General features: G+C 40.4%; 1 protein-coding gene across 2 annotated transcripts in view; it reads right to left on the bottom strand.

Annotated features, from left to right (window-relative positions):
* Positions 1 to 2,449: 2,449 nt before the first annotated feature.
* The window catches only part of micall2a (mical-like 2a), a 40,504-nt gene continuing 29,709 nt past the window's right edge, over positions 2,450 to 13,244 (bottom strand). For both annotated transcript variants that reach the window (XM_053612952.1, XM_053612953.1), the window contains exons 18-19: positions 7,051 to 7,268; positions 2,450 to 3,229 (exon numbers count right to left, since the gene is read on the bottom strand). The gene's annotated coding sequence lies outside the window, so the exon portion shown is untranslated. The remainder of the gene's footprint in view (positions 3,230 to 7,050; positions 7,269 to 13,244) is intronic.

Raw genomic sequence — 13,244 nt, 5'->3', positions numbered from 1 at the left:
AATTTCAGGACATGCATTTAAAAAGCTACATTTCTCTCTTGGATACCCCATCCTCCCCAATATATAGAGGGAAGGATATATCGGTCAGAGACCTTAACGCCTTATCAGTAATTCACCGTTGCCTGGTTATTAAGGGCAGCTTAGGTTGGAGTAGCATGAGGGGTGAAGGTGAATTGATTGCCTGTGGACATGTTAAACATGACCCTGAAGGGGCTTTAATAAAATTCGGAAGGCCTTCGAGAGAGCTGCACCTCCGGGGGGGTGGGGTGTTTTATACTGACTCGGAATAATCGAGACCCGCGGCAGGAGACTTATCGAAGCGCGCATAAGAAATGCCTCGCCTTCATGAGGCCCTTTAAAATATAAATAAAGCCGCTCGGACCGAGGCACGGCCGGGTGGGTGGGTGTCTGGGTGGATCCTCTTCTGCTTTTTATAACGTCTTCTAAGGGCGCCAGCTTGCAGCACAAGGCCAACGAGAAGATAATTAGGGGCGTAACTTTGGAGTCAATATGTCCTCATGGCCCCTCCCCCTCCCTGCGCTTGATTAGCCAGAGCCGGGGTGCGAGGCCCCTCCGCGGAGAGCAGATTGAAGTTCATCAAGGAGGTCTCAGCTGCCAGTGTGTAGCGATGAATTGCCTGCAGTAAGAAGGTGTTGACAGGAGCAGCTGGACATCACAGAGTGATGAAAAGAAAGGGAAATTCATTGAGACCCGAGACAGAACGCTCCGCTGGGGAAGAGCCATGGGGCACGAAAGAGCGGGGCATCTGCTGGAGCTCCGCCGAACTGCAGCCTGAGCCTGGCCTACAGCACACCAACAGTGGAAGGAAATCAGACAGCCTGCAATCATCTCAGACTGAATAAATGAATGAATGTACAAACAAACAAACAAACAAACGGCTCAGTATTTATTATTATTATTATTATTATTAATAATAGTGGAGGTAACAGCAATAGTGCAAATATTAGTGCTTACTATTACAATATATAAATTAATATACATTTTAATAGTATGCATATATATAAATACACACACACACACATACACACACACACACACATATATATATATATATATATATATATGTGTGTGTGTGTGTGTGTGTGTGTGCGTGTGTGTAGTGTATGTGAATATTATGTGTATAGTATATTATCATTATTATTGTTGTTGTTGTTATTATTAATAATCCTGGGATAGACTCCAGGTTCCCCGTGACCCTGAAAAGGAGTGAGCCGTAGAAGATGGATGGATGGGTGGATAATAATATATGCTATATAACAATAATATGCAATATCCATCTACTATTATTATTAATAATATTGTTATTTTGAAAAATATATATATTCAATGCTAATATGTATTTCTAATTACATATAACATGTAGGCTAATAGCATGTATAATGACAATAATAAAGATATATTGTGATGAACTCTAATTATATATAGCCTAATAATATATAATTATAATTATGGACGGAGGGGGTGAGGGGGTTTGTATATGAGGACAGTAATAAAACCTGTATGTAAAAGAATGCTTTCTATATAAAATTGCAAAATGTATTCCTTTTGTCAAGGCAATAGTTACCTGCTGTGTATGTCATTATAGAAAATAAGTTTAAAGGCTTTAATGTTATACATTACATCTTCACCAGAAAAAACAACAAGGACTACTGAACTGAAAAGGTGCAGCTATCACATTATGAAATTAACCACAGAAACACATTGATAACTTCTTCATATATATATATATATATATATATATATATATATATATATATTTTCACACACACACACAGACTACTGGTCTGTGTAGTAGTAGTCGCCCCCCCCCCCCCGCATTTTATAATAATAATAAAGTCATCAAAACTCTGGAATAACGAGTGGATCTCTGGGAATTATGTTGTGATAAAAAATTCAAAATAAATCAAAATAATTTAGTATTTTAGCATCTTCAAAGTACACTCCTTTTTGCCTAGAATTTCCAGAAATCCCCCTGAGATGCTTTTTAAAGTATAAAAGGAGTTCACACCTACGCTGGTCATTTACTGGCTGATTTTCGGAATATTTCAGTCAGAGTCGTCCATTTAAAAAAATATTTTTGGTAAATAAAATGTTAGTTTTCTAATGAAAAAAATGAATATGATGCCACAGTTATATTTTTATCTACAACACCGATTTCAAACATTTAATCATACCTTCAGATCAATAGCTTTTTAAGATCATGAGAAACATTTCAGTCGTGTCCACAAACTTTTGACTGGTAGTGTATTTATATATATATATATATATATATATATATATATATATATATATATATATATATATATATACATATATAACGATGTTTTTAGAATTTCCATCTGACATATATATATATATATATATATATATATATATATATATATATATATATATATATATATATATAGTGAATTTGACAGAGCACACACATAAATGAGGCGTATCCATGCCGAAAATTATGACAGATGTCTTACACTGCACTCTCTCTGCACATATGAGTAAACAATAAAATAGTAAACACCCTGGCCAGTGGTAATCCCCAGTGTAAATGAGCTGTGGGGTTGAGTTTGTTGGCAGGGTGAACCCCGGCTCCTGCCAGTGCCCTGGGGTTACGCTGTGCTCTATTGGTGTGATTTCACTATTCCCTGCATTAATGAACTGCCTCACGGTGCAAATGAGCTTTTAATGGGTGTTACTTTGCAAGAGTGGTCCTACCTCACACTGAGCATGTATTATTCACCATCACTGCTCTTCTGATTTCTTTTTAATGTTAAAATATTCCATCGTTGCTTTTAATCACACCGACAATAGCGTGCCAAACCTGCTTTGTTTTTTGTTTTTGTTTTTTGTACTCTCACTTAGTCAATGTTTTGTGATGGGTCATTCCCGCATTTCTGTTCTTGTGTGGCTTAAGTGTGTAGGACACTGCCTGCCACCTTCCAAAACAATGACTCGTGCACCATTCTGAGCTTAATTTACACCGTCGCAGGCCGTCTGTGTTGAAGAGTGTGTAGTGCGAATGTGATTGTGATTGCTGTTATTGAGGTTGTCTTCTCAATAGAATCTTCCCCTACAGAGATGGAGAGATGACAAAAGCCAGCTCACGCCATGTTCCTCTTCAGAGGAGTGGCTCCCCAGCTACGATGGGGGAAGTCTCCCAGCATCACTGACATCCTGTACTGCTTAATTAGCCAGCATAAGCACAGGCCTAGAGGAAAGAGAGAAAGCAACTAATGATTAATGATAAAACTCTCATCCGAGCACAGCCACGGCCACTGCCTCATGTCAAAGCATGCATCTTGGAGCTGGCTAATGGTAAATGGGGGGCATTTTTCTTCCTTAAACCTGCCACCTATTTCAGCACATTAAGCTTCTAATGGCAAACTTGCACACTACACTGCTATATGACACCTTCTAAAGCTCTTCTAAAGTGTATTGCTAAATCAATCGGCGGTATTGATCTGGGACTAATTAGGGCAGGATAAACGGTCAAAGTACACAAATATTGGTCTGCTGATGAACCAATAGACTGTACGAGGCATAAATTCTGCACTAGACGTAGATGGGCGTGACAGGCAGGTTAGCTGCAGCACTAAATGAAATTAAACTGTTTGAGGATACCAGGCAGCTGTTTGCACAGGGAATTCTCTCCAATATTTTCTTTGCCTGATGTGAGGTACATCTGCACTTTTACACATTTACACAAATAGGACAACACCGAAGGAGGCAAAGTGCTACCGATCATTATGGATCATTGAAGGGGGCGGGGGGGTTGGTGCGGTATGGACTCTATAATAATTAACCACGTTTTCATATGTTATTTTATTATTGCAGTATGTTATGTCTTGTTTGTTGCCTATTTTCTCTGAAGGTCCTTGGAGACCACTAGTTTTGTCATTAAAGTATACTCGTCACACGTCATCAAGCACTAATTAGTTTTAGCTGACAAGAGGTGTCCTGGAGGTCAGAGGTCATGGGGAAAGGTCGTGGCTGAGCTCAAGGATCAACATACTCATTAGAGACACCGTCCCTTAAATCAACCCGACAACTGAGTACAAAACACCCAGCCACTCCCGTCTCTTTTATTTGTGCCACCTAGAGCTCCATCAGTGCCTCTTGCTCTCAGGGGCACTTGTTTTGTCCCGTCTTTCCCCCTACAACACTATCACTGTAGTTCCATTTACATTACATTTATTCATTTAGCACACGCTTTTATCCAAAGCGACTTACAAATGAGGAAATACAAGCAAAACAGAGAACAGAGAACAGCAGGTGTCATTTCTTCTACACTTCTAAGAAGAACGCCCTCTGCAGACCTAATGCGGCACTGTGTGCAGGGAGCAACGTCTTGACAGAGCAAAGTATTTAACCTAGAAAGCGCTCAGTTTGCTTATATTGTCACAACAGATGTTTCAGTAGTGTTACCTGGAAAGCTTAAAATAGTGAATAAGTCTTAAATTAATAACCACTCCCTCTCGTGTAAGCCCCAGTTCTCTGCCAATGCTAAGTGCCCTTGTTGACTCAATTGGATTAGCACTAATATGTAAACACAGGAGCTAAAAAGAGTAATCCTCTAATAAATATGGGGGGGAAACGGCAGCTAAACACATCAAAATATCAGGTTTGTTATTTGATCACAAGACCTGCTCTTAAGGAGAGCGAATTGATTAAAATGAAGACTGACTGCGAGAGATCTGAGCTAGCTGTTTTGACCATCCAGTGGCAGAGTAATTACCCGTTTGTAACTTGGGTGGATAATAGGAGGCAACCCTTTAGGGGATAAGACAAAGACTTGTTAATTATTAAAAGCTTACATCAGCTGAGCGCCAGAGAGTTGCAATTATTAATGTTGTTGTTCTTGTTTGTGCTTAAACACCACTGTGGCTGTTAATATCCTCATTAACCAAAATGAATGATTTTTTATTACTCTTGATTTGGTCTGGGGGTTGCTAATGCATCTGGGCTGCATTGTCTACAGCACTCTGATGAGTGCCGAGTGCTTGCTTGTTTCTCAGATTCATCTCATCTGTGCTCGCTTTAGAATGCACTTCCTCTCACACTTCCGGACCAAACGTGGACAACAATCCAGAGCCGATTCCTTAAATTGCTGGCTAACGCATAACGCAGTCCAATAACATACAGCGTACAGCGTCTGAGCCGTGTGGATTTATCCCATCACAGTTATTAAAAACTAGGCCTAATATTACATTTGTGCCTAGGAAACAAAAGAGGTGGGAATCAGCGGAAAATTCAAAGATGGAGGCATGTCATTTTAATTCTGTCTCACGAACGGTGTGTGTGCTTGCAAGGTTTTACCCCACTCTGGAAACTCTGAGATGTCCTCAAAATGTCTGGTTGCATTAGAGCAAGTCACAGCATTAACGTTCGAAATACCTTTGCTCAAGAAATCACTTGGTGTGCAAGCAAAAAAAAAAAAAAAAAAGGAGTTGAATTAATGAGCTTCACCTTGGATTAAACTGAATAGCTGTCTATTAATTACATGCAAAATATGGAGCATGTCTGAAGTGCATGATCACAGGGGCTGCTTTGAGTTCTCCAAATGTGCATAGAGCACAGGTTCATTTATAACTCTGCTTACCTGTCCTCGGTGTGTGTGTGTGTGTGTGTGTGTGTGTGTGTGTGTGTGTGCGTGTGTGTGTGCGTGTGTGTGTAAGAGAGTTTTATGTTGCGTTTATTCTAAGGGAAGCTGAGCCGCAGCGAAAGTGTAAATTCTCAGCTCCCCTCAGAGCTGACTCTCTACATTACAGTATTTACTATTTCAATATCAAGCTAAAACGCTGGCCGATCAGCACACTGTGCCGGTAATAACTTAAACGCGAAGTCTTGCCTGTAGTGATTACAGGACTCCCTACTGTCTCTACCATCTCGCTGTAAGGATTCTTTGATTGGTCCTTTGTTTAAGACCTCTCAAGTCAGACAAGAGGACATAGCTTATAACATACAGTAGTATAAAACAAAGAATAAAATGTGCAGAAATACAGAAATGCATTAAAACATCTGTGGAAATTACTTAAAGGCAAAAGATTTATACGGAATACTGTATAGTCTTAGGATGTCTTTCATGGTAATAAGGGAGCAGAGAGGTCAGAGAGGTCTGCAGTAACCACTGTACTTGTACGTGGGTCTGTGTGTGGCTGTGCTTTCCCGCAGTAAAACACTGCCCTTTGTACCTCAAGATGTGCCACAGACAGGTTGTGTGAAATCCATTCCACAATACGTATCCAACAGCAAAAAAAAAAACTACAGCAAAGAAGTGCATGCATCGCTGGATTGCTTTACAAATGTAACCCTATAGGTAAAGCAAATAAGACCATTTACCAGCCCGAGTCGTTCCTAGTATAATCGGAAGCATATGCAATTTTAAAGGGTGTTTCTCCTGCTAATGGGCCCCAGGGGGGCCCGAGGGGTTAATTGATGCAGCTGTTGACGGCTTTTACACATGACGCTAGGATCGTGTCCCTTGTGACTCTTATTCCAAGGCACTTTTTAATGAAGTGCTAAACAGAAGGCTTTTTACAACAGGATTGTATCCAAGAGAATGCTTCAAAACGAGAAAAAAAAGAGATAGAGCTTTTAGGGAAAGTGCAGGAGATGACCATTGATTTATCTGTTAAATAAGCAGTGCTTTACCACACCTCCCTCCCTGTTGATTTGCAGTTCCTGATAGAGGACCAGAAGGGAAAGAAAGTCGATGGTGAACACGGTGTCACTCACTTACCACATTATTTCACCCAGGCAGTTATGGAACTATGCAAAACATAAATATGTACCGCTCTTTGCATGACGTAACATGAAAATATGGGCTGCTTGTAGGCATTTTAGTGCTTATGCCCAGGTTATGGCACATAATCAGAGTAAGAACTGAAAATATGAATTCTGTGTAAATGCGAAATTGTTTAAAAGTTGTGGATGTTGCTACATATCAGAACACAATTTACTGTAAATGCTGCACAACACATACAAAGACACACATATATATAGATAGTGGTTAACATGCTTGCCTCGCACCTGCCTCTGTGTGTGTTCTCCCTGTGCTTCAGTTGTTTCCTCCGGGTACTCCAGTTTCCTCCACCAGTCCAAAGAAATGCGCTGTAGGCTGATTGGCATTTCCAAATTGTCCGTAGTGTGTGGGAATTGTGCCCTGCAATGGATTGGCACCCCGTCCAGAGTGTCCCCCATCTTGCTATGCTGAGCTCCCTGGAATAGGCTCCAGGCTCCCAGCGACCCTGTATAGGATAAGCGGTACAGAAAATGGATAGATATCAGGCCTACATATAAATGCCACTATACAAACATCCTCCATGTTGATTTAAAGAGTTTTATTTTTTTCCCCTACGCCTTATTATGACCAACTTCTTTTTGACGACTGCTTTGTTTAATATCTGAGATGACGAGTTCAGACTTTTATACTGTCACCCCTGGCTGGTTTTAATTATGCAGTTATTATCACAGCAGAGATAATGCTTCTAAAAGCCAGCCCTCTTCAGAAGCAATGAAACAGACGGGCTGCCCCTGGTTAGAGAAGGTCTCTTTGCTCGGCTAACATTCATGGATATCTAAGAACCGAAAATTATATACAAATACAAGGCTACATTTATTTGACTGTGATGGCCATGATGGGGCGGGCGCACGTAGCATGGTATCGGGAAAGCCGAGAGTGATGACAGTGTGATGGACTGGATTGCAGCCTCACCCTAAGGATTATAGTCCATAGTCACTAAATTCTGCTCATTAAAATGACAAATCCAAACACAGAGCCAGTCGACCGTGGGATTCAGCTGTGTACCGCATCTGGCCTGTACCAGCAACCCCAGCACCAGCCAAACACCCCCTGTCCCCCCATCCCCCCAGTGCACTCACATACACCTTGATACACACTGCAACCTCCATCAAATCTAAAACAATCAACTTGCCTTTCATTTCCAATTTACCAGCCTGCCACAAAGCCCTATTAGAGTTCATAATCATACGCTGCTGGTGATTTACAAATGAGGATGGAACAGTCCCTCTCCATCTCCCTTATTCTCCTACTGTGCACTTCTTCTCCTTCTCTCTCTCTCTCTCTCGCTCTCTCTCTCCCTGTGTGTGCGTCTCATCTCCCTCTCCAGTCACCATCTCGTTCCATCCGTCAGCCTTCTCCATCCTGATTATCTGGAGACGCCAATTTCAAAGAGACATCTTAATAGTGATGTCAACGTATTAATTAGAAGTGTTAATGAGCTAAAAGCAACCCAAATTAAATTAATGCAGCCATAGACACAGAGAGCGAAATTAGCTTCAATTTCTGTAAATGATTCTGAAGTGTGCACAACATATCAGGCTGCCTGAACATTCCCATCCCCCAAAGCTAATCAAGAGCTACATTGCAATTAGCTGCTTAATTAAAGCAACACTCTGCTCGGAAAATCCGGCACAATTAAGTAATGGCTGTTATAGCATGAAGGCAGACTGTATTTGTCTTCGGGATATACAGAGGGGAAAGGAAAACCCACACACATTATGTCACATATTAAACACACACACACACACGCTATGTCCCTGATGGCCAGCAAGGACCAGAGACAGCCAAGATGGGCCGAGGCGGTTCTGTATGGAGGGGTGTCTCCACTCCAGCTGGAAGCGATATGGTCCAGCCTCAGACTTTGTGCCAGCTCAGACTTCCTAGCCCCGAGGTTTCATAGCCATCTGAATTGGCTTTGTCTGGGATCAGTATGGCCTAATTGCCATTTTTCTGTGTTATCACATTGTTGCTTCCCATTTGGACACGGCCGAGCGTAGACCGTCAGGGCCCCCCCCCCACCCTCGGCATTTCAATGGTCCATCATAGGCCTGGGTGCAGCTCTGTTTATAGCCCATTCTCAGGCCGAATGAATGAATTTAGCCCAAGCCAACAGGAAAGTCGCTGGGTTCTTTTCCTGCCATAGACACTACTTTTTAGCCATTGCTGTGGCCAAGTGTGCCCCTTCTGCCCACTCAGTGTATTTGGTTATTTACCAGTCCAGAGAGTGTGGGATGGGCTGGGGGGGGAGGTGAGGGAGGAGGCTATGATTAACACCATGTGCTCAGCAGGGCCACTAAGGGAGGCTGGTGTGAGCAGCATCCTTTCAGCAAGCCTAGGCCATTGAGCGACATATGCCGTCGGACAGCGTGCAACGCTCTGCCGAGACCGTTCTCCCCTGTGCTTCCTGGGGCTCCGATCAACTGGGAACAAGCGTCACTCACAAACACCATCTGTCGGGTACAGCCTCACCTGCTAGCAACGTTTAACCAACAGAATAAGCTCAGGCACAGAGATCACACACATAAATACGTAGATATATTTATATCAAATGTGCTTTAATCTCTGAAATGTAAACATCAATGAAAGCAAACAAAGAAAACCTAGGAGCAGGACCATTGCTCTGGGACAGCTTTTCCCTCTTCTTTTTTTTTTTCCTCCTGTAAAGAGGAGAGGAGACACCTGAAGTGTTTAATGCTAAATTAGGTTTTCAAAGACAATAATTAGACTTCCCTCCCTAAAGGTAAATTACCTGCTACCCAATTGATCTGCATTCTAATTATAGATTTTTGCCTCAAAGCCATTTCTAGAGCTTCCCTTTCCTCAGCCGGTAAATGTAAAACAAGTTAAAATACATGCAGATGCACGAGAACCGCTGTAATCAGGTTCTCACATGTTCTGAGCCGTAATTGAAGATAGTAGGAATTGAAAAGCAAGAAATAATATGTAGATACGGGCATTCGAGATTCCATGATCGGGGTGACACTGTTTGCTGACGATTCTTAGCACAGGATTAGCAAATACACAAAATGTGGTTAACTACCATGGCTTTAGGACATGAAGTAAATTCTAATGATGTACTTAAAGTTTACGTTTTTATTTAGATTTTTTAAAATAATTATTAATTTGCTCTGGATATTGGATTGGTTTTAGTAATAAGTTATGTATCTGAAACATGCATATAAGTTTGTTACCTACAACATGCTGAAAATGACACACATATTTGGACCCAAATTGAACTCCAATCATGAAATCATCCTTATCCAGTATATCCATGGATCTGGACTCTCATGAGTGTGCCAGTGTAGTCCAGTCCTTCGTCATTTAATTTTTAAGTCCACTATTATGGTTTACTGTTAACCATCCAGTTGCTAAAACAGAAAATTCCAGTTAGACTACATTATAAAACTGATTAATATTAACATACATACTACTGTAAAGGCTGGTAGGAATCATTCATTTGAAAGTGAAACACTAAAATACAATCAATTAATGAATGACAGAACGACACAGACACAAGCACATTCAGCTAAGTGGCTAAAGTGGTGGGACATTTTGAAGGTCATTGAGGGGAAGAATTGAAGTGACTACCATGGTGCTTTAACTTGGTATTCATGTTCTCCATTAGCACTGTGCTCAGCTCCACATGGCGGCACTGTAGTTCCTCACAGCTAAGAATAGCCAGTCATTGAAATGCAGCCCGCAGTGCCCAGTGCTAATTAATATGGAAATTTCACATTGTTTGTTAGCTCCGATGTCAAAATTTGATGTAAGCTGCGGCTTCTAAGTTAACAGAGATTTATCATAGATTGAGCCCGGCCTCCTGGCAAAGCCCAGTCTTTCCATAATCTAATATTTCTTAAGTAGATAGACTAATATATGTCCCTACTGCATATAACTTTGGAGACAGGATAATGATATTTTATTAAGCCAGAGTAATTGAAGAGTCCATTTAAATATGTAATTAAACTCTTAAGCATCATTCTGTAGTGCAGCATAAATCCAAAATAATTTAAAAAAAAAAAAAAAGTCAGTGCGTTTATTTATTTCTATCAGTTGCGCCCTACTTCTGACGACCGAAACTCTGTTTAGCCGTGATGGTCAAAAATAATCGGTCGGTGCATATTATCTTATACGTACCTTGTCCTCTTTAGAGACATAATATAAGTCATGGAGGAATTCATAATTGTACATTATGTGAGGCATTGAAAATGTGTGAAATTCTAACCGATGAGAGTAAGACAGACATGGAGATGGAACACAAGAGAGAGAGAGACAGAGAGAAAGGGAGGCATCTGAGCTTAATGCACACCCTGAGAGCCGCTTAATTTCTCAGAGCTGCCACTCCATGGTACGCTTTGAGAGGGGTTCACAGATAAACATAGAGACACAGGCGCATCTTTGGCCCCAGTGGAGCCATTTACCTTTTTCCAAGTAGATTCAAGATATTAATTAAGATAAATTTACCTCAATTCTGCCGTCCAGTTATTTATCAGAATTATGTTAATAATTTCTGCAGGGCAGGAAAATTATTACCCACTTTCTGTCTCATTTATATTAATATTCAGACTTAAATAATTTAGCAATATGGTCCATCTGGTTTGACCATGGTGCAGCACAGCACTTCCATACAGCTAAACATTGTAATAGTGTGTCTTGCTCTTATAAACAATATTGTCACATTGACCTTTGCCCTGTCTTTTGCATTATTAAATGGTTTAATCGAGGCAAAACAGATCTCGGAATAGAAAGAACCTGACATATTAGAAAAATCAAATTCCCCTAAACATTCATGACCATCATCTAATGGTCTGGGCTTCCTCACTCGTTAACACTCTCAGTGGCCTTGGGATTGACTTTGAACACCTGTTTGTTAGCCAGGCACATGGCAAGGCAGGGGGAGTTGGGTGTTTTGGTGTGTATGTGTGTATGAGGTGGGGAGAGGTGTCTGAGGCCCACGCATAGCACATCACACTCCTGCTCAGGCCAGCACTAATTAGGGTGAAGTGGAGGCCAGTGGACGCGCAGTATGATTAAATTTAGATCTGGAGGGAGATCTTGACCCGAGTGTGCCCCTCATCTAAGTGACATTTACCCAGGATAACCATGGCACAGCTGAGCCTTATTAACCTTCTGTAGACCTGAACACCCCTGACTAGATTAATTGGCAGATGGATTATTAAATAGATGATTGAACATCTCATATCTACAACACACAGGTTAGTTGGCAAAGTCTCATTATCACACATGCTCCTGGATACGCTGGCCTAAATATGTCAAAAAGATCATCTGTAGGATTGCTGTATTGTTGGGTGTGAGGAGACGGACATATTCTACTATACATGACAGTAAAGCATTTTATCTAATACTCACACGGACAAGGATCATACGTTTCAATTTGTTCTTTTTTTTTTTCCATTTTTAAGGAAATCCATATCACTGTGGTAAAAAGATGGAACTTTGTGTTTGTAGAAATCTGAGTAATTTAATGTATTGATGATCTTTTTTGTCAGTAACACTTTACCTGTAGGTACCTCTATAGGGCTTGTATTACACATTCATGTACACTGCATTCGTCTTTTATGATGTAAAGCAGAAGAACTGATGAAATGCAAACTCATTTTGTGACATTAGAGATTTAATATATTTACACGGCAGAGAGAAGAGACAGAAGACACTTATCATGGTGGACCGATAGAGGGTCAGGGTGTAATGCAATGTCACTATCTATATCTGTAACTGTATTTGATTAGTGCTCCAAATATTTGTATCTGTGTTTGGATACATACCAGAAGTGGGCGTGGTCTAAACTGGAAACACTGGGGTTTGCAAACAAACAAAAAGCATTTGTCATTCACAAATTAAATAAATAGCAATAAAAAAAAAATCAATTCCAGAACCAGATGTCCTGTAGAACTTTCTGGAAAGCTTTCTGTCTTCTAGCTAATGTGACTGAGTAAGCAAGCTAACTAGATTTCAAAACATATTATTTACAAATCAAGAAACTTGATTTATTTAGAGTTGACAGTAATAACCATCTAGTACTATTTTATCAAGTTTACTTAAATTTTTTACTTTGTTACATTCCAAAAAGAGCAGAAAAGTTCACCGGACATGCTATAAGAATATATTTCTATATGAAGCTGGGATGCTTTAATACCCATATGATTTTCCAGTAAGATTTTCTTTTAATAATGATAAAGAATGTTCATTTAAGAAAAATGCTTTTAAAAAGCACACACAATGAACATACAAGTATATATACAATATATATATTTTTTTAACGAATTCAATTATTTTCAGAGACCCCAGGCACGACTGTTAATTTGTTTCCCATTCAAAGTCTAAGAAAAAGAAAAACGAGTCTCCATGGATCCCTCCATCCATTTTCTGTACCGCTTATCTTACAAAGGGTCACGGCAAG

This window comes from Ictalurus furcatus, chromosome 24 (genome assembly GCF_023375685.1).
Source record: "Ictalurus furcatus strain D&B chromosome 24, Billie_1.0, whole genome shotgun sequence".
Classification (NCBI taxonomy): Eukaryota; Metazoa; Chordata; class Actinopteri; order Siluriformes; family Ictaluridae; genus Ictalurus; species Ictalurus furcatus.
Note: the sequence above shows the minus strand (reverse complement) of the source record. Positions and strands in the feature narration are given on the sequence as shown.